At 41.7% G+C, this 22,748-nt stretch overlaps 1 protein-coding gene across 2 annotated transcripts in view; it reads left to right on the forward strand.

The window, feature by feature from the left end:
• LHFPL6 (LHFPL tetraspan subfamily member 6) overlaps nucleotides 1-22,748 on the forward strand; it is a 249,889-nt gene that overhangs the window by 2,720 nt on the left and 224,421 nt on the right. The window lies entirely within an intron of this gene.

The raw sequence follows: 22,748 nt of genomic DNA on the forward strand, positions 1-22,748 counted from the left end.
ATAATGTAGTAGGGGAGACCGTTCAGGTTTCATAACTTCCTGCTTTTCTTGTTCAACAGTCAACAATTAGATTCTCTGTGTCTTACTGGCATCCTCAGGTCTTTAGAGATGAAGACTTCATAGAAAAGTAGAAAAGTTTTTGATTCAACATTGTTGTCATGAGCCTTCAATACTCTTTGGTGGGTGTAAAACTGACCCTTGCTCAATCTTAAACTGTATTTCTAAATAAATGATTACTGTTTTACACGAGAGATCAGTTTAACATGAACAACTCTGGATTCCACTATGCTACGGATACAGCTATAGGCTTAATTATCTCACTAGGATTTAACTTCGTGGGATGCTCTTGCTGTGAAGAAAAAAAAAAATATAGCAAATGCTGTTTGCTTGTCCAAAATGGACTGCATAGTCTCACTAACACCAGAAAAAGGTTTGATTTTTACTTGGGTTTCCTCCAGCAAGTATTACTTCAATATTTCTGGTCATATGGTTTTAATTATACTTTATATATTTTCCACTGCGCTTTTCACCTCCATTCTTCAAACTGACAGGCTGAACTTGTCTGATTTATAGTCCGTCCTGGTAAAATGTGACAAGCTGTAGATAGTACAGAATGAAGGGAAATAGGAAGCCAGGAAAACGTATAGAAACTATTTGTAACTTCATTACAAAGTAAAAGTCGGTTACTTTCCCATTTGGTGCTTTCTTATAATCTTTTGTGAAGAATCCAGAAGAAGGAAAAAAAATTAAATGGGTAGTTCTGAGATTGAATCTGCATGTTGGAGAAACCCCGACAGATTATTGCAAGTTGTTTGATATTACACTTTGAAGTCACATTTTGAAAGAGAAAGTTCTCAAGCTAAAAATGCAAGGGGCAAACAAGGTTTGCGTTTTGAAGCAAATGACAGAGTTGTTTGCAGTTCTCTATTCCCCTACTGGAGGTAACTTTGTTCTCATCTGTTTTTTTTTTTTTTTTCCCCTGTAGTTCTGCATCTCCTTCTGCCCTGGGAGGCAGTTTGGGAGGCTTAGCTGTTTTTTCCTTTAGTGCTTCAGTTCTCAACATCAAGCGGAAGTCTTACGCGTGATACATACAGATATTCATATAGTAATACCGTAAAATGATGAGAAAGTTGTTGAAAGTTGAGATAGAAGTCCTGAATTTGAAAACTTTTTGATACTACAGATTTCAAAGATAGAGTTAATGCCAGGAGTATTTAATTTTTTTTTTCTTGAAGAATAAACTTGATTTGCTGTTTGTGTTTCACTTGGCTCAGGAAAAATGCTTTGGCAGCTTCTTTTTCTCCTCTTATATGTCTTACTGGCATCTTCAGGTCTTTAGAGTTGAAGACTTCCCAGAAAAGTAGAAAAGTTTTTGATTCAACATTGTTGTCATGAGCCCTCAATACTCTTCGGTGGGTGTAAAACTGACCCTTGCTCAATCTTAAACTGTATTTCTAAATAAATGATTACTGCTTTACACGAGAGATCAGTTTAACATGAACAACTCTGGATTCCACTATGCTACAGATACAGCTATAGGCTTAATTAGTAAATTAGTAAAGTAAATATTACTTTTCAGTTTGCCTTCATTTTAGGGCAGGGACTGCAATTATTTCTGGGAGAACAGGAAAATGCTTACAAAGACAGATCAGTTTTTATTGATCAGCTTTAACTGTATAATGAAGGAAGGCAACAGGAAGTGAATCTGAGACCCATGATTTATGCTTCCCTCTCTAAGTTCCATATAGATTTTTTGGAATGATATAGAGCTACATGTTCTATTTTACAGAAAACTCCAGGGGAAAGATCATTGGAGAAGTTATGTGTATTTTTAAAAGGACCTCCCCTCTCCCCCCACACTTTGTACATGCTTTTCATGAACTCTGCATGGCAAGAGTTACTGACATTAAGCTAAGGATATAGTTCGCAGTTGGTACTCTCTCGTTTCTCATATATAGTTCTCATATCTGGCAAAAAAATAATTATGAACGTAAAACCTAAAAGAGTTTTTTTTCTGATTCGAACCTCTTGAGGGCACAAGTAAGTAAATACATCCCATTACTCAAGATAACAGTGCGTTTAGAATTACAAAACAGCTTGAGGGATGGAAAAGGTTTTGAAAACTGCATGAATCACTAACACTTAATATTTGGCTAGTTGGGGGAAAAAAAAAGCTTCAAAAACAATTTTTCCTGTTACTCATTCCATCATCGTTTGGGGCTTTATTCATAAAAACCTGAGTGGCAAGTAATTTTATTTTATGAAAGTTTTCACGAAATAGGTTTCATAAAGACTGCCAGACCCCAAGCCAGTGGGCTCTCTCAATTCCATAGACGGCCGCGCTTCAGAAATAGAGTCAGCATCCAGGGCACTCTGCTATAAGGCGGACTCTGTTACTGAAAATGATTCACCCAGAAGGGTTATGTTTAGCTAAAGTTAGGGTTGCTCCAAAAACAACAGGAAGCGGGAGAATGGCAAAGTACAGAGGCGTCCTGCTTCACCCTGCCTGCTGTGTCTGGAGTTTGCACATATGGTGTAACATCAGGCAGTAAAACCCCTGCAGTACTTTGGAACTCGTTAAAGGACAAAGTGTCAACCTTAATTTTGAATTGTCTTGCTATGGTTGGTTAGAGGTTCAAATGTCACCTGTCAGCTGCCAGAGCAACACAAGATCGGACTGTTGCGTACGACATTTGCTCCCTATAGGAGGAGGACATCAAGGAATCAATGACTTGTGCTTTTCTTATGGCAACTTGTACATGAACTTGAATCGCCACATCGTCGTCTTCCATTTTTAAGTCATATTTCTGTCGTAATTTTTAAAGCCTGGTCTCGGTCGAGTTTCGCCCTCACTCGAGCTTTTAAAAGGCATGCAGAGAGCCCTTGAGAAATATAATGTATAATAAAAATGGTTCCACGCATGCAGGATGGTTATGGTGCAATGAGAAAAGAGACGTTTTCATGTTGGGTTTCGTTGTTGAATATAAAATTACGTGCTTTGCTTCTCAATACTGTGGTGGTCATGAAGTACTTCAACCGAAGTTTTAAACGTTAGTATCACACTTTTTGATACACGTGTCAGGAAAATACCTTATTGACGCGCTCTGTGAATAGAAGCATGGGGGAGCATCATAAAGACATGTTAGGTGTGCCTGTAAGATTCTGTAACAGGTGATTGTGAATGTCAAGATTTGAGTGTGTTGATTTTGTCTTTGGAAATTGCTGCTGCTGTACCGAAGGGGCACTGAAGGGAGTCCCAAATTTATATCAGGCCACATTTAGCTTGAATGCACATCACATATGTGTGTAAAGTGGGTATAGAGTGCTCCTCAGTAGCAAGCAGCGACCTTAACAGTTTGGCAGGTGTTCTTTTCTAAGAAGCCAGGGAGACCATCTTCTCAGCTAATTGATAGTTAAGTGCAGCTGAAGACAGTAATGATGACGAAGTATTTCTCTGAGTGTCCCTTTCTCTGTGTGCGGAAAGCACCATTGCCTTTCCGGAGCCTCTTCACGATAGGGTTCCACCTGGACCTGTCTGTCACCCTTTAGGATGAGGGCTTGCCACTCTCCTTCCCTTGCTCCACTTTGAACCTGACTTGTCTTACGATATGCCACATCATGCCTTCCTTTCTTTAGGGCTATCTGTCTAGTGACAGCTAAGGAATAAGATAAATGATGAGTGTTGGCATATTAATGGGCATGGTGACTTTTTAATGACAGTCTTAACTGAAAGAAGCTGCTCTGATTTTAAGAAATCCAGAGACTTGTTAGCCCAGCTCAGGGAGCAGGCAGGACTCTTAGCTATCCTTTAAGTTACACCTTGTGGATTGCTAACTACCGTACTCCTCCATTCAGCACCCCCAACCAACACTGTAAAGTCCCGGTGAGGTGTCTTGAGTTCTGAGTCTACAGTTCTCAAACTTGACCATGCATCAGGATCAGCCAGGGCTTTTAAAATACGGGGGCGTCTGGATGGCTCAGTCGGTTAAGCATCTGACTTCAGCTCAGGTCATGATCTCACGGTTCGTGGGTTCGAGCCCCGCGTCGGTCTCTGTGCTGACAGCTCAGAGCCTGGAGCCCATTTTGGATTCTGTGTCTCCCTCACTCTCTGACCCTCCCCCATTCATGCTCTGTCTCTCTGTATCTCAAAAATCAATAAACGTTAAAAAAAATTTTTTTAAATACATATCGGTGGGGCCCGCCCAGGAGTTCCTGATTTGGGTAGGTTTGGTTGGGAGCCTGATACTTTACATTTCTATCCGGTTTCCAGATGATGCTGGTTCTGAGCCTATATCTTGAGAACCCTGTTCTAAGTTAACCATTTCGTACTTTAGAAAAATGTGAATTCTGGTAGATGCTTGACTCCCAGAACTTAGTTAATGTTTAGTTATGTTATAATCTGATATAAACCTCTCTAATTGGGCTATGGAAAGATACTACCTCTGCAGCGTGGTATTGGCCGAGGACATTCTTGTACCTGTCTGTGTTTTTGTCACAGAAAATTATTTTCCTGAGGTTCTCTCTTAATGCATATACATGTCATAATTACAATATGTCCATTACATAATATGTACATATATTATATATTCATTTATTTACCTTTGCCATATGCCAAGATTTTATAGATGGAGAACTCAAAGTAAGAACTCAATACACCCTCTGTAGTTTTCCTGCGGTAGATTCTCAGTAATGAATTGCTAATTAAAAGACGTGAAGGCTCTACGGCAGACTGGAGAGATGCGCGAAGACAGCCCTTGGCCAGCTCCATAAAGCTGTGTATTTCTTGCAAAAGCAGAAAGACTAGGCCAGGAGGACATCAGGAACCAGCCAGTAAGAGCTTCTGCCCGTAGGCAAGGTGGCGCCCCAATGGGCTGTGAGGAAGGTCAAGTTCTCCTGGTCTCAGGCATCTCTAGGGAAAAAGATGATGCGCTCTTGCTGAAGAGTAGTACTTTCCAGGGCCACAGACCATGTCTCACCTCGCAATCACGTGTCCCACATGCATCGCTCTTAAAGACCAACAAGGTCCAGATGGAGGCTAGTCAGTGTGGTGGCGTGGGCGGGGCTTTGCTACCAGGAAGGAGTGAGGGGCCAAAACGAATGCCACAGGGGCCATCTACTCTGAGCCCTGGATTTGTTGCAGGCAGGGATGTCAGTGAATTAGCTGGTCTTTTATCAAATCTAAAATGCCAAATTTTATGTTTGCATTTAATGTTTTAAGATTATATTTTAAAATTGTCATTGCCACCAGTTTTCTTGTTTTACATACTGCCCCCCCACCCCCAGAAGAACACGTCTTTTAAGGCTTAATTTGGGAAGTTTTTCATGGTTTTCAGACCTTCTCATGAAGCTTATAAGTTTTCCATATCCATAATTGACATCAAAATTCAATACAATATTCTTTTAATCCTCTAGTGGGCCTAAAATTCCCTAAGGACTTTTATTTTTTTATTTTTTTAATTTTTTTTTTAATGTTTATTTATTTTTGAGACAGAGAGAGACAGAGCATGAACGGGGGAGGGTCAGAGAGAGAGGGAGACACAGAATCCGAAACAGGCTCCAGGCTCTGAGCTGTCAGCACAGAGCCCGACTCAGGGCTTGAACTCACAGACCGCGAGATCATGACCTGAGCCGAAGTCGGACGCTTAACCGACTGAGCCACCCAGGCGCCCCAGGACTTTTATTTCTTGTGGAGGGTCCTCCTTTGTCCCAGAGAGTCTGATTTGGTAGGTCTGGGTGGGGTCCAGGTGAAGCACTTTTAACAGACTCCCCAGAGGTTCCAGAACACACATGGTCAGTCCCCAGGCCACATTTTGAGAAACATGAGCTAATTTTATTCACTTCAGACCTCATGTGATACTAGTATTGGGGCATAGACTTATATCCACCATTGAGCTAAGGATGAATGATCAATCTTTCTATCCAGAGTTATTTTGGGGACAACATGATACGAGCAGCAAATTATCACAAGTAGTGTAGGAACAGACCAGTTTATAGCTGTGTTCTCCCTGATCTCACAGATTTTGGTGTTCCTGGTGGACAGTCAGCCCCGTGTGTACACTCAGAAAGCAGAAAAACCAAATCTTTCCACGCTTTGCTTAGATGAGGACTATTTTCACTGGTGACTCCACCTGCAAATTAGGAACCTGCTATCATCTCCTGTGCTGCGTTTGCACCCTTCGGCCTACAAGCGCGTTGTCGCTGGCTTGTGTTCTGCTGGGTGTGCTAAAATCTTTCCTTACTGACAAGTGTGCTCGGTTGTTACCTGTTTTGAATTACAGGTTTTTATCTCCTGAGTTTGTATTTCTGAGGAAAAAAATACTGATGATAACAGTTCATTAAAATGACGCAATAAGGAGTTGTCCATTGCTCTTGAGTCTATCATGTTAGCCGCTACGCTAGACTTTTTCCCTAGAATTATTTAGATTGGTGTTTTCGACAGGGTCCAAATCTTCATTTACTTTACGCAGAGTAGAGTCTTTCTAAGAGAGTCATTTGATTTTTAACTTCCTTCCCAGCTAACATGGCCATAGCTAGACAACACTGAGGCCAGGGTTAGTATGGGTTAGTTAGCCTCTCTAACGAGGAGATTGCAGATTGGTTAGCTGTCATGTAAAAAGCATGCTGTTATTCACAAAGAAAGCAAGCCGAGGAAAAGGATTCAAAACCATTCCTATTAAACACACACACACACACACACACACACACACACACACACACACTCTGGAGAACTTTCTGTCATCCTACATGTTATCACAAATACATTGCCTGCCGTATGTACCGTTATCATTAGTGCACGGTGAGCACTTGACCTCTCCAGCTACCTCCAGCTTGGCAAGACTGCCTTGTTGTGTGTGGTGGTTGTAGTCAGAAAGAATACCAGCATCAGGTTCAAAATTTATTCGCGGATGTCATTAAAACTTGTTTTTGTTTTTTTGTTTTTTTTTTTTTTTTACTTAAGTTATTGCCCTCCAGTGTGTTCTCAGGGACACCGATTCCTGGGTGTTCCAATAGATGTTAACAGGAAAAAGAAAATAGGAACACGTGGATTTGAGAAACAGTTGGTTATGGAGAGTTAATCCATTTCAGTACAGCAGAAATCACAGGGCATTCAGCGTGTTGTCTATTACCAATCTCCCGAGGGGAAGGCGGAGGGTATAGTATTAAGTGTTTAGTTAACTCACTGGGACCCAGCACCCTGAAGGGACTAGTACTCTGGAACTTACTCAGTTCTCATTTTACCGTGTTGAGGCAGGCGGTTTATTCTTTTTCGCAATTTATTCTTTATTCTTCATTCTTTTGCGAGAAAACTGAATTTTAGAGAGTGACACCCAAAGTTACCCATCAGTTATTGTTTGTGCTGTGAAGGCTGTAGCCATAATAAAGTGTTAATTGAAATTCCACCTTGTGTTATATGTAGAATTCAGAATATCTGACCGTTTTGCTTAGTGTATCTCTTAACATAGGCGAATATTTTTCTTGTTTCCTTTGTCCTGTTTATGCTTGTAGGACAATAAAACCACCTGTAGATTTGACAGAGCAACTTGTTGCCAATTCTCAAAAAACAATTACAGGTTACTGTTAATAATGTAATATGCAGTAGAGAGGCCATTAGGGGAGAGTGCCAAAACATCTGACCGATGTCTTTTAACAATTATTTAACAGAAGAGTGCTACCTTTCATTCTTACATGCTGGCTGAGTTTTCTAGTGTAAGTACCCCATTGTTAGAAGCCTTTGTAATAATCCCTTGTTAAGGCTAAAGATAATGTTATTTCCAGAGCACACACTTCTTAGATAACAAAACCAAAGACCTTGTGTCTTTCTATAGAAATGAAAGATAATGTTGACGTTGTCAATCTTCGTCTTTGAAGTGTTTGTGATGGAAACAAATAGACTTCTATCTAGATCTCTCGGATGGGCTCTATGGATTTCCCAGAAACTTCTGAATGGTTATTTTTAGACGATCAGGAGGTTAGATTCAACATCGCTCTGGTTCTGGTGCATTGATATTGCTGACTAATTATCGGGGGACCGATAAAAATGGTTCTCCGTTTTTCTTGTATGTCTTATGTCGTCAACTAGAACAGGAACTAAGATTTAGAATTTTCTTCTAGTCCTACAGTAACTAGAATAGTAAATGACATCTTCTATGTTCAATGAACACTTGATGTATTACTTAGTTTCAATTATTTATTAGCAACATTTTTATCTTGAAGGTCTGACCTTGTTCTTCCCTACTTCACAGAATTATTTCAGAGATGAAATAAAATAATGCCATCAATGTGAAGGCATTTGAAGCAATGTCTCCTTCTGATGAACCTGCATAATGTTAGTCCTTTGAAAAGGAGTGTTCTCTAGTCATCTCTGTTGAAATGATGCTGCAGAATGCAACTCTCTCTCTTCAAGCACATTGTAAAAGCTTGGAGCGAGCTTTATTTTCTGCAATGAAGAAACCAGCTGCTATGGGTCTGAAAATTTTGTCCCCCACCAAATTCACCTGTTGAAATCCTAATACCCAAAGTGACGGTAGTAGGAGGTGGGGCCCTTGGGAGGTGATAAGGTCCCGAGGGTGGAGCTGTCCTGAATGAGATTAATGCTGCTATCAAAGAAATCCCGGAGAGCTTCCTTGCTCCTTGAGCTTCTGTGAGGATCCAGTGAGAAGAGGGCCCCCACCCAACTGTGCTGGCGCTTTAATTTTGGACTACCAGCCTCTGCGACTGTGAGAAATAAATTTCTTGTGTTTATAAGCCATTCAGTCTGTGGTATTGTGTTCTTGAAGCCTCAGTGGACCAAGATACTAGCTTTGCTTCACACTGTGTTCACAAACTTATTTGGGAATGGCAGAGTCCTACTAACCTGTAATAGGCAATAAGCTCTCTTTGAATTAATGGGCAACAGAGTAAGCTTTGGGAAATGTTGAGTTAAAATACATTGTAAATCCGGGGGATTAGTGTTTATGGGCATTTAAGAGTACTGAGTGCCTGTTATATGCCAAATAATGTGCTAACTGTTGGAATAGAACTGAGATAAGGTTCCTGCTATTAGGAAGCCTACAGTCTTTTTTTTTTTGTAATCGTTTTTGTTTATTGAAGTATAATTAACATACAAAGTTCTATTAGCTTCAAGTGTACAACATAGTGATTTGACAATTCTATATATTACACAGTGCTCCCCACGATAAGTGTAGTTATCATCTGTCATCAAACAACGCTATTATAGTATTATTGACTATATTCCCTATGCTGTACTTTTCTTCCCCTTGGCTTGTTTATTTTATAACTGGACATTTGTGTTTCTTAATCTTTGTATCTATTTCACCTGTCCCCACCCATCCACCTCCCCTCTGGCAAAAGGGGAAAGTTTGTTCTTTGTATTTATGAGTCTGTTTGTTTGTTTGTTTTGTTTTTTTTTTTTGCTTGTTTATTTGTGTTTTTATATTCCATATATAAGTGAAATTATATGATATTTGTCTTTCTTTGTCTGACTTATTTCACTTAGCACAATGTCCCTTAGGTCTATGCATGTTGTCACAAACGGCAAGATTTCATTCTTTTTTATGACTCGGTAATATTCCATCATATATATTTGCCACGTCTTCTTTATCTGTTCATCTATTGATGGACACTTAGGCTGCTTCCATATCTTGGCTGTTGTAAATAATGCTTCAGGAAACATAGGGGTGCATATATCTCTTTGAATTAATGATTTTGTTTTCTTTGGGTAAACACCTAGCAGTGGAATTACTGGGTCGTGTGTATTTCTGTTTTTAATTTTTTGAGGAACCAAGAAGTTCACAGTCTTATGGAGGAAACCAACATGTAAATTGTGGTTACTATACAAAGGACTCATGATACCTATATATGCTTCTAAGTTTTGTCGAATATAGCTGTCTGCTGGTGAGGCTCACTCAGCAGCCAAACCAGGTACTTGCCAGCCTCACGACCGTGTGCTAGTTATTCTCCATTGTGCCCTGCTCCCGCTTGGCTATCTGCTATGGGAGTCCGCATTTCCCAGAAGCCTCGACACCCGGCACCTGGGTAGTTGCAGCCAGTGGGAGGGGCTTTTGGGAGACAGGAAGCAGGGAGAAGCCAGGGTATTTCTCCTTCTCTGGCTCCTTCTCGGGCAGTGTGTTTGGTAGCAGTTGTCCCTTCTCCTGGAATGCCCTGCCTTTCCTGGCCCCAGCATCTGTTGGGAGGCCACTGCGATAATCCTACCCTAGCCCAGTTCTTCTAGTCGCTGGTAATGCCGTCTTCTCCCAGTATCACTCCAGTTTAGTGCATAGCAGCAGTTTCCTGCTCTTGCCACTTTCCGGGTCACCTCTTTTTCTCCTGTTTGGCTTTTTAGCTCTTCCGTCATCTGTGTCACCAGTTTCCTGTGCTATGGTAAATCGTCTGTGTTTGACACACCTCAGGATGGCTTCTGCGTCCTCAGTTGGACCCTCGCTAAAATACAATACATAATTCAAATTCCTGCCTCAGGCAAGTGGGAGATCATGTCCTACTGTGAACTTTTGGGATTTGTGGTGAATAGACAAAAATCACAGATGTTTAATCGAGAAGACTGGAGTGCACTGAAGCATGAACAGATGCTGGAGGGGCGCAGCACAGGGAATGGCCTGACTGGGTTGGGGGGGTGGGTCTGCAAAGGGCTCATAGCACAGGTGCTCGTTGAGCTGGGTTTGAAGTTACGAGGGGAAAACTTCCTGAGCCCTCAGGCAGGGGCATCATCAAGTTCTCGAAGCCAAGGAGGTGTGAAAAGATCTGATGTGAGTTCAGGGAACGGGAGCAGACTATATGGGGTGGGGCAGGTATGCTGTGACAAAGGACACAAGTGGAGAGGACACATGGAGCCAGGCTGTGCGAGTCCTCGTTTCTGTTCCACGGTACGGATTCCACACTCAACTAAACTCAAGCTTTTGAGTGGTTGCGGGTAGAATTGACTTAGGAGCTATATAACCTATAATCTAACCGCAATGCGGAGTAAGATTGATTTGGAGAATAACAAACACCAAGGAAAGGCACTGAGAAGCCCATGGTTGCAGTCTTAGCCAGAGGTGGTGAGAGCCTCACTGAAGCTGTGGGAATACAGGGAACAAGAGTTTGAAGACATTTCTTTCTTTTTTTTTTTTTTTTAATGTTTATTTATTTTGAGGGAAAGCACGCATGGGGGAGGGGCAAAGAGAGAGGGAGAGAGAGAGAATCCCAAGCAGGCTCCGAGCTGTCGGTGCGGAGCCTGATGTGGGGCTCGAACTCACAAACCGTGAGATCATGGCCTGAGCTGAAATCAAGAGTCAGACGCTTTAACCAACTGAGCCAGCAGGCGCCCCCGAAGACATTTCTGAGGTAGAGGTCAACGGGTTTTGCCGTCCTTATTTTTAGACGAATAGATGAATGAATGAGGGAATGTCTCAGTAATTTTGTATTTCTGTTTATTTAAGAAACCAGATACTTTCTTTTTTTCCCTAGTCCCTCAGAAAATTAAAAAAAAAAAAACAAACAAGAAAATGTGACTTAAATTATAGCAGCTCTGTTTTTGCTTACAGAGCAAAACATTTAAAAAAGTAATAAATATTGTTGTTACCACAGTACGTAGATATAATTTACTATACAACTTCACAGTGTGGATATTTCTATCTTAGAAAGTTTTGCACATTCGTCTGTGTGTCAATGAGGGTTACTGACTGTGCCCAGCACATTTGGAGGCTTCGAAGAGGAGCATTTAGATGACAGCTAAAGTAACTGTCAGTGTCATTGAACTTCACTGGCTTCTTACAAGCAGACATTTTCCCTTTCTTTTCCAAGATAAGTGTTATTTTTTATTTTTTTATTAACTTTTTTTTAAATGTTTGTTTATTTTTGAGAGACAGAGAGAGACAGAGCATGAATGGGGAAAGGGCAGAGAGAGAGGGAGACACAGAATCAGAAGCAGGCTCCAGGCTCCCAGCTGTCAGCACAGAGCCCGACGCGGGGCTCGAACTCACCAGCTGTGAGATCATGACCTGAGCCGAAGTCGGACACTTAACTGACTGAGCCACCCAGGCGCCCCAAAAGTGCTATTTTTTTTTTTAAAGTTTATTTATTTTGGGAGAGACAGAGACAGCGCGAGTTGGGGAAGGCAGAGAGAGAGAGAGAGAGGAACAGAGAGAATCCCAAGCTGGCTCTGAGCTGTCACCATAGAGACGGATGTGGGGCTCGAACTCACAAACCGTGAGATCATGACCTGAGTTGAAACCAAAAGTCAGACGCTTAACTGACTGAGCCACCCAGCTCTTCCTAAACATGCAGGAAATAAGTGCATAAACACATAAATAATTAGATGTAAGATTGATTTTATACATCTTATTTTCAGAAAAGTTTTTGACATTTTCAATTATACCTGTATTTCATTTATAAAGAAATAAATGAATGCTATTGTCAGCGTGTTTATAACTGAAAATTGCCATCCGTTACCTGTGGTAAATGAATGTTTCAGCCTGGAGACCTAATAGATTGCTGTCCTCGCTTATGTTAGTCATGTTACATTTGCATATTAAGGCAGAACAAGAAAGGAAACTATGTATCTCTTGGTTATTACCTCTGAATTAATATTGTCTGTGATTATTGTCTGTGTTCCCTGAATCAACTGCCCTGAAGTCCATGAAACATGAAATGTAGTTTTGTCATTCCAGTGTAATTTATAATTCTCATGTATTTGTCATATTGAATTTTTGAAAAGAAGAGAATAGCCTTTAAGCTCTAAGATAGTATGATTCTGGGATTAAATCTAATCCTCATCTGTAGGATGCTTGTTGATGAGAGCCACTGCGTGTGATGCAGACCTTTCTTGGCTGTTAACCTTCATCTCTACCTCTGAGTTCGAGTTTCACTGAAACACATGCTCCTTATATCATCTTATGATGACATCACCTGATTGTTCTCTCAGCCGTCCACGAATGTGCCTTCCATATGGGTGGCAGATAGCAGTCGATGATGTTGGATGGGATCGGGCGCACACGGGAAACACCGGATTCCCTACGAGACCTTGACTTTCCAGCATACGTGTGGCTGGAAAGGGCCAGCGGTACGTGGTCAGACTTGGTATAGCTTTTCCTCATGCTTGGCCACAGTTGGCCCACCAGAACAATCCAATTATTTCTCCCGTGTTATCCCCGTATTATTTTCCCCACATTATTTCTCCTTCCCTGCTATGTGTGCACAGTTGTCTTGGATCCGGATATAAGATTTCCCATGTTTTTTTCATGTCTAGTGAAGGAACTACAATGGAGTCATTATTTTCTATGATGTAACGTATGGTAGGATGTCATTTTTGTTGCTGTTTGTGTGTTTTATGTTTCCCATTTGCTGTTACATAACCTAATTTAAATGGAAAATTGTAATCCTTAGGTACAACCAATTCCTTTATAGTCTCTATAGTCACTTCTAAGTAAGTACGAATTAATTCTGCTAAAAGTGTTCCTAGGAAGAATACCAATTTTAGCTTTAGAGGGAGTTGCCCTGGTAGTTACAAGGCTTAAAAGTATAGTCACACTGGGTGTGACAGTATGAAGAAGTATTTACTCTATAGTGGTGCTTCTCTCATTCATTTATTCAGCCAGTGATTTTGTTTTCAAGTTATTATGATATCTTTATTGATTGGCCAGAAGTCACAAAATGCAACTCAAACAAGTTTAAGGGTCAGAAAAGAAGAGGGGACACAGGCGCATTCTGACACCCGGCTTCAGAAAGAAGTGGGCCCGGTGTGTGGGGCAGCAGTTAGACCCATTCTGTGTTTGTCTTTGCTTATTACCGCTTTGACTTCTACTTCAGCCCAGCAAACAGGCTTGTGTTTGTGACTCTGTGTGACGCAAACATGGTGGCCAGTGGCCTCAACACCATGCATCTCTCAGCTTCACTTTGTCCGGACCCAGATTCAGAAATATTAGCGAAGGTCTCTGGTAGGGAGTATCCATCTTCAACAAAAGATTTTTAAGTGCTCACTATGTGTCAGGCTCTGTTCTAGCTGGAGATAGAACGCTGGTATGATAACGTATGGCTCTTGTCTACCTAGAATTTTTGTGTGAGAGATGAACGTTAATCAGATGCTTCCCCCAAAATGAACGTAAAGCTACAAGTCTGATAAACGTTAGGAAGAAAGTTTCATCATGGACAGTTGTGATCTCGATGAGGTGCCAAGACTTTCCGGAGGGTGCAGGTTTGAACTAAGACTTGAAGCATCGAGGGGAAGGAGGAGAGGGCATGGCAGCTGGGGAAGCTCAGGGACAGAGCCATCCAGCTAGGTGAGCAGGAGGTCTCTGAGGCGCTCCGGGACGGAAAGCCCGCGGGAGGGTGGGTAGATGAGGACGGAGAGGGAGGGGAGGGCAGGATTCATGCCAAGGATCCGGTACTTATGACACTCACGAGATCAAAAGCCAATGAAGAGGAGAAGGTGTTTGTGCAGGGAGAGGTTTGTCCCTGTACCTACTCACACGACGACTTTGTTCAGTTAAGGCAAGTTATCGGAGAGTTATGTTGAGAGGTAGCTGGCTAGAAAGCACATGGATTCTTTTCACTTTACCAGTCTTTTTGAGGTTGAGCTAGTCATTATTTTATTTTGAAAAGAGGAAAAGTCGGGGCATCTGGGTGGCTTAGTCGGTTAAGTGTCGGACTCTTGATTTCGGCTCAGGCCATGATCTCACGGTTTGTGGGATCAAGCCCTGCATCAGGCTCTGTGCTGAGAGCACGGAGCCTGCTGGGAATTCTCTCCTTCTCTGCCCTTCCTGCTCACGTGCATTCTCTGTCAAAAGAAATAAGCATAAAAAAAAAGAGAGAAAAGTCATTATGAAATTTCTCTGTGTATTGTTTGAATACGTGAGTTAAATAATACCAACGTCTAGATATTTGGTTAGGGGACACAACTGTTAAAATTGGGCACCCTTCAAAGGAATGGAATGGAATGGCGAATGAGTGGAAAAGGTGCCAATATGCAATTGTTATTATTTTCCATGTTGCTCTATCTATTATGTCTATACCTTTCCTCAAGGCATTTGGTACACTTGTGATTACTTAATTTTTACAATGATGTGTATAATGTCTTCTCTAATTGGTTGGAATACACCAAGGGCAGGGGCCTTCTCTGTTTTATTTACCATACTATCCCTAGAGCCTAGCAAAGTACCTGAGAGAGAATAGGTAATGAGAATTTTCTGTCTACTTGATACTTGGTATAATCTGTTTGGAAAGCTATTGTATATGTATTTTTAATCCAGTCCCATTTTGCATCTACTCCCCAAGTTCCTACTTTGCATAATGGGCACAGGTGCTAGGACTTGTGTTGAATACTGACTTGAATATGACAGTGTCTGACTTCAAAAGGCACAAGCTCTAATATGAGGAATTGTACCTATAAATGTGGCACAGGTGCTAAGAGGATTTGGCGAGGTGTTCTTTGGCTGATGTCCTCAAGATCTTGTGAGAGATACATACTGAGTAGGCTGTGGGATAGCTGAGCTTCCGCTAGCCTTACTCACCTTGGTACAAACCCTGAGTCCTTTCTCCTGAATCTTCCTCACTGCCCATCGAAAAAGTCAAAAAGGGGGTGACTGGGTGGCTCAGTCGGTTAAGCGTCCGACTTCAGCTCAGGTCACGATCTCGCGGTCCACGAGTTCGAGCCCCGCGTCGGGCTCTGGGCTGATGGCTCAGAGCCTGGAGCCTGCTTCCGATTCTGTGTCTCCCTCTCTCTCTGCCCCTCCCCCGTTCATGCTCTGTCTCTCTCTGTCTCAAAAATAAATAAACGTTAAAAAAAATTAAAAAAAAAAAAAAGAAAGGAAAAGTCAAAAAGGGCCAAGCCCAGGGTACAATAGGGGCTCAGAAATGTTTTGCTCCTCATCCAGTTCCTTTGTAAAACGCTTTCCCATTTGTTGGGGGTCAGCCTAGTGGCCACATGATCATTGAACTGTGATCTTCCCCTCCCTTGCTTTACAAGATTGACTCTGCCTTGGTTCCCTTATTTCCCTACCCGTCACCTCCCTCAGTAAAATAAAGTCTCCCTGGACTGCACTTCATTTGGATGGGCCTTAGGGATATCCACAGAGTGGGGCTCTAGACTCCAGGAAATGCAAGATACAACAGAGAGGATGAAAATGTAATCAACATGATTTGGCCACCGATTGCGTTGGTGAGAATGAACCTCACTGGTGGCCCTCTGTTTTCATGTCTGTGTGTCTCTTGGAAGGAGCCTGACATTGTGAAGAGTGAGCTGTCGGCAGGTGGCAAGGAGGTGAGATTAGTTATGGACAGTCTGTGGTTCAGGTTCTGGTGGGACTTCAAGGCTGAAGGGCAAGTGGACAGCTGGAAAGATCAGGGTTAAATATGTAGATTCGTGAAAATATGTCTTTGAAAACCTTCATGTGAGAGAGTAGTACTTCATTCACTTTCAACACTTCTTTTACCGGACACTTTAAATCTGGACACTTCCTTTTACCATTTGGCTATCCTGGTTGACAGGCAGGCTCCTAGCTCTGTCTACCTGAATCATCATGTCTAAGCTGCCTCTTGGACAGTGCCAGCTGCTAAGCACCCACCACGCTGGTGAGATTACAGAGAAGTTTACACTTTGTAGGGCTAGATTTTATTTTTCTGGAAAAAAAATCACAAGAAAAGCCAAGGTAGGAGAAAAAAAATATTCTGCATAACGTTCACTCACTAACACAAAAATGCCCTAGGGAAGGAAGGAGTCTAGAAATGACTGTGTAGTTAAAAAAAAAAAAACAAAAAAACAAAGGAGCAAAGGGTGAATAGTTTAACTTTTTTTTTTTTTTTTTTTTTTTTGGTGTCATGCATAAAGATGGCTTTCTATTTTGATTGCCTGGTGGAAGAAAGTCCGTTCATTTATCTCATCCACCCACTGGTGGCTATCCTGATTATAGCCTCCTCGTAGACACCATTTAAAATTCAATTTGGCTGCCTGTGCCCTTGGTGCTCAGTAGGTTTCATTAAATTACATAGCATAGAGCTCTTCTCCTTCCCTGTGTGGCACCATTTTATGTACATTTGACTTCAGTGTAATTTCAGACAATTATGCTTTGTGCAGAGTGGTTTTACCACAATAATCTTACCGTCCAGTTAGGGCTGATCTGGGACTCTGAATCTGATGAGTTTTTAAGATGGTGGAAAATATTGGATGAGGGAAATGTTTTTATTTCTCTATACTCGCTCTATTTAGCTTGTTAGGCTTGTAAATTGTGGCAGATTGTTTGTGTAGCATTACTTACAGCGTAAGATTAGAATAACAACAGCTCTTCCCACATGGGATGCTTCAGAATTTTACATGCAATCAGATCCTGTAAAAAACTGTGTCTGTAAGACTGTAAGTAAAATGAAATGCTGGTACTTTTTTCTTGTATTAGCAAATCTTCAAGTGCGGCCTTCTGTTCATGTGTTCGCATTATTCTATGGCCATGTGTTGCTGTGTGAAACGAGTGAACACAGGATCTGGACAGGGTTGAATTCCGCCACTCATCAGCTTCGTGGCCTTGGGCAAGTTACTGCCTCTCAGCCCCGGTTCCTTCAACTAAGACTAATAGTAACCCTGACTCATTGGGGTTTTGTGGAGCTTAAATATGTGTAAGTTGGGGCACCTGGGTGGCTCAGGGGGTTAAATGCCTGACTCCTGATTTCAGCTCGGGTTGTGATCTCAGGGTTCTTGAGATTGAGCCCTGTGTGGGGCTCTGCTCTGATAGGGTGGAGCCTGCTTGGGATTCTCTCTCTCTCTCTCTCTCTCTCTCTCTCTCTCTCTCTGTCCATTCCCTGCTCATGCATGCTCTCTCCCTCCCTCCCAAAATAAATATGTAAACATAACAAAGTAAATAAATATGTGTAAGTCATGTTAATATGATATAGTAGATGTTGAGTAAATGATGGCTCTTATGATAGCTCATCTGACTTAAAATTTCAAACTTAACTATAACTTAAAAAGCTAATATGCTTCATTCATTACACACATTTATTGAATCCTGCTCTAGCTATCAGGGATAAAGTAATGAGTAGAAGCAGACTAAGAAAGAAATAAAAATTATATATATATATATATATATATATATATATATATATATATATATATATATATATATACACTATATATATACTATGTATACTATTGTACCCTACTGCATTTCTCTAGTTAAGTTTTGAACTAATAATGCAGGTGACTTATTATTCAGGACCTCATAACAGAATTTGTAACTGGTCATATTTGACCTCCACAGATTATTATTTGAAATGAAACCTAGATATCTGTATAGGTATTCTCAACAACTGGACAAGTGAGCCCTTCCTTCATTATTTCCTTTCCTTCCCTTCCCTCCTTCTTTCTTTCTTTCTTTCTTTCTTTCTTTCTTTCTTTCTTTCTTTTTCTTTCCTTTCTTCCTTCTAAAGCATCTGCCTGCATATTGTGGGTTTTCTCCATCATGGTGATATTTTTTATATCATCTGTGGGTTCTGCAATGTTTTTTCCTTTAACCCTCCATTTCTTCTCTGATACACCTTCATGTATTTGTAGCCTGATTACTACTATCTATATTTTTGTCTCTTTTGAATGACCCCAGAGACCAACTGAAAGAAAAATTAGTTCTTTGGAGTTCCAAGTCAACTAATGTCAGCTACTTTTACTATGGCATTTTGTAATACACGAACACTCTTGTACACGTTTTCTCATTTAATCTTAAAATCCTGCTGCAGCTTTGTGCTTGAAAGTGTGATCGGTACTATGGGAAACAAAGAAGTAAATATAATACAGGCCTGTGACCTCAAGGAGTTTATAAATCATGGCTTTGGTCACCAGACTCACTCTTCCTCAGAAAGATGTCATTGTTATTCTATCAGCAGCAAGCTTCAGTGCTGGTTATATAGCTAGAGAGTTATTTTATCTTCATAAAATGAACCTCGCTAGTGTTATTTGCAGGTGTGTGTTGAAGTGATGTTCTCTAAGATTAGAGCTCAATACAGGGGTATTTGAGTTTTCATTTCTGATCCATAGGGGAATTGAACTGAGCAAAATAAAAAGAAAATATCTTTGATGGTTGTATGTAATTCTTTAAAAACCAAGTATATCGTAAGAGGAAGATGAAATGTATTTTGAAATTGAAGATAGAGATGGGGCAGAAGAATGTGCTGTAACACAGTGAATTATTTTGACATCAGAGGCTGAATCCTGTAGAATGACGAGACATTTTACTGTCTTTAATGTATTACGAGAAAGTTCATGTCATGCGTAACTATGTGTGATTGAAACGTGCTACTATGACAGTCATGATCTCTGAGCGATCACGTAAAAAATCATCTGGCGCTAAATATTGTTCTCATTCAGCGTCATGGTGCACTATCACATGATTTCAAAGGACTCAGAAGGCCTGTGCCAGAGGTGAATGTCTGTCATGTCTTGGCTGCCTTCCTCTCATCCATCTTCACGTGGCCTCCAGAACAATCCTCTTGGTTGTGATCATGGACCTTCATGCCCCAAATACCTGGGTTGCTCCCTGGATGTTAAGGACCTTCTACAACGTGCTCCCAAGCTCCATTTGTCACATTACCACTCACTCAGCCCCTTCCTGTGCGCCCCACTTTGACCAAAGTGAATTTTATAGAGTTTCCTGCGCACTCTCTACCTAATCCCACTATTGTGCCTTTGCTGACACTGTTTCCTTCACCCTCTCTATCCCCTTTTCCCACACCCAGAATCTATGTCTTTCAAGGCCTGACTGGAATGTTGACTTCTTCATAAAGTCTTCTCTGATTTCACAACTTGAAGGAATCCTGCCTTTCGTCAACTTCCTTGGAACTTATCTTTTTTTCCCCCCCTGGCAGGAAGTCTGGGGGGAGCACTCTCGACCATGTATGACTGCCAGCCCCCCCCCCGACACAGTCTCTCAGCACACCCTGTACCTATCGCTATTTTTACGTTCATTTGGCTGATTTGCTAAAACTACTCTGGGAAATTTTAAATCCAGGTACCCAGTTTGGAGTCTAGGACATGTTTGGCCTGTCTCCCCTATGTTCCACTATGATTTATCCCCTCCCTTCTTTTGGCTAGGTCCCTTCTTATGTCCAGCACTCTCGTACCTCATAGCAAAAGAGATTCTGTGGAATGTTCTGTTTTGGATGCCGATAGCCCTATGCTGAAAATAAAGACGTGTTTAAATGTAAACATTCCTGATCAAGTTAATTTCCAAAGATGATCTTGTTTGACCTGTTCCTGTTTTAGTTACACTCAAAGCAGCACACAACACTAAAATAGCCAGCAATAGGAAATGTCACTGTGAGATAGTCCACAGCCATTATTCCGTGTTGATTTAGCCATTTTGTCTAGGGTGCTTTTTCCTATCACTCCGTGATGATTGATTCAGCCATTTACTTTCGATAAAAACGAACTCGTTTGCTCCTCTCCCGAAAAGGAAAGAGAGAAATTGCCAGTGATATGGGTTGACACAGGCTGCCAGTGTGTATTTTAAAGGTGGTGAGTGTGGCATTAAGAAACCTTCCCTCTCGTTCAGCCTTTGTTGATGGAGAGCATGTCGTACCTGGCCAGCTACCAGGACATTCTTGCTTCTGTGTTACTAGACATTTCTATTTCAAATATTAGCAAACGCAGCCGTCAATATCGGGGCTGTTAGAAGGACACCCATAAGCCCTCAATCAATATGGATAATGTGATATTCATTAGGGCCACCATGCCAGACCGTCTGGTAGATGATCACAATATACCTAGTGGGACAACGGCTCTTCGGGGTGGGTGGGACTTGGCTCTTTTTGAGACAAGTAGAACACCTGAGTGTGTGCCCACCGAGATTCTCTCCTTTCACTTTTATCTGGAAGGACTCGTGCCTTTTTCCAAAATGCTAGCGTTTCGAATGTGTAAAAAGATTTCCCCAAACTGTGAGCCACCATTGGCCCCCGAGTGTTACCGCGTTGTGCTTGGAGGAGCCGCGCTTTGCTTTGTCCCTCAGTGTGTCGCATGGAGGAGGGAAGGAAAAGGCCAAGAGGAGCAGCAGAGTCGGGGGTGTTTGTTCACCTGAGGACTAGATCCTTTTCAGCTGCCACGTGGGATATTTGCTCAAGTTTTAAATGTCGGTGTAGCACTTAGATATTTTTTTCTTATTTAAATGTTACTAGTTTTCCACGGTTCTGGGTGTCTCTTTATCCTGTTGATTCCACAAGGATAATGCATAGATCTGTCTCGTTAGAGTTCCTCACATCTTTAGCACACACCGTATGTCTCAACAAATAGCCACCGCAAGGATGAATCCTGTTAGTAAGGAGGGAAGGATAACAGATTAATAATGTCCACACCTCTCGTGTAGGACTGGTGACATAATCTGCGGGGTCCGGTGCAAAAGGAGAATGGGGGGCCCCTTCAAAAGGGATTAGGAGTTTCAAGATGGCGACACCAGAGCATTAAACCGAGGTGTGGCCACGCGTCGTTGCACCAGGAAGCTGTCCTGCTCTAACGCAGAAAGGAGCCAGAGGTGTGAATTCCCATCTTTCTCGTTTTTGCCTGGGAATTAAACATATTTTATTCTCTCACTTCTAGTTAATAGTATGGAAGCTTTGCTTCTTTGATTCCTAATGAAACAGGAAGAACAAGTGCTTAATAGTAGTACCTGTCACACCACAGATTTGAACTAATGCTCAATTTACCATCTTTGAAGTCAGCCCGTGCCAGTTTTCTTAACATAAAATTTAAAGCAGCGAACTCCACCAACCTGAGCAGTCCATTCTCATCCACGGCGCTAGTGTTTTACTGACTTTAACTGCGTTGCCCTGGTAAATCACTCTGACCCGAATCTAGTCTGTATGAACTCTGGTAAAATGATCAGAAATTAGAGCAGTGAAAAATGAGCTTCTTTCCTCTGCAGCTTTGGAGACGTAGAGACAAGTTCAAAATGGGATTGCCAAAGAGTCACTCGTCCCAGGAAGACGTAAGATAAACCATTATATTAAAAAAAAAAAAAAAAAAAAGCCCCTGGGGTAGGTTTGGTTTACAAGTGAAATTGAATTGTAATAAAGCAGAAGGAAGAGGGATCTCCTCCAGGGCTCCGTGCACAGTGCATAAACCTGAATGGAAAGTAAATGCTGGCCCCTCTGCGGTCTGCACAGATTTACAAGTAAATTGGTGATTTTGAATCAGACTTGTCAGCACAGATTATCCTGCAGCTGCTGAAAGTAAATCCGAAGATCAGAAGCTGCCCACAGTCTGCGCTAGGCTGCCCCATGGCTAGAAATGAGCCACAAAGAGAAACTGCAGCCCCGCAGAGGGAACCGACCAGCGGAGGAAGGCGCCTGCTTCCCAGGACCTGTCCCTCATGTCCCCCTCACCTCCAAACTTGAACTTCCGAAATGCCACATTGCTAGCAGCGCCCTTTGCTGCTTCTCATCCTTCAGTTGACTACTTTTGTGGCATATCACGGGGTATTTTGGAATTAAAGTGAGGCTCAAAATAAATCCGGCCACCTCATGCTTCTGGATCCCTGGGCATAAAGAATTAGTAGCGAAGGACAAAGATAAGACTACAATGGTATGTTATGACTCTCTGTGGAGTTTCATTGTACTAGTTTTTAATTTATGCAGGTAATGATGTGCTGGGAGACTGGGAAAAATACATTGAAAAAATCATCACTTCCCTGTGCTGAAGTATGAAATGCAAGTAAGTATACGAGCAGCTTCTGAAACGATTGCTCTGTGGGCATTAGCTGGATCACAATCTGGGGTTTATGAACATG

Source organism: Panthera pardus, unplaced genomic scaffold (genome assembly GCF_024362965.1).
Source record: "Panthera pardus isolate Hobbes unplaced genomic scaffold, ASM2436296v1 HiC_scaffold_1, whole genome shotgun sequence".
In the NCBI taxonomy this organism is placed as follows: Eukaryota; Metazoa; Chordata; class Mammalia; order Carnivora; family Felidae; genus Panthera; species Panthera pardus.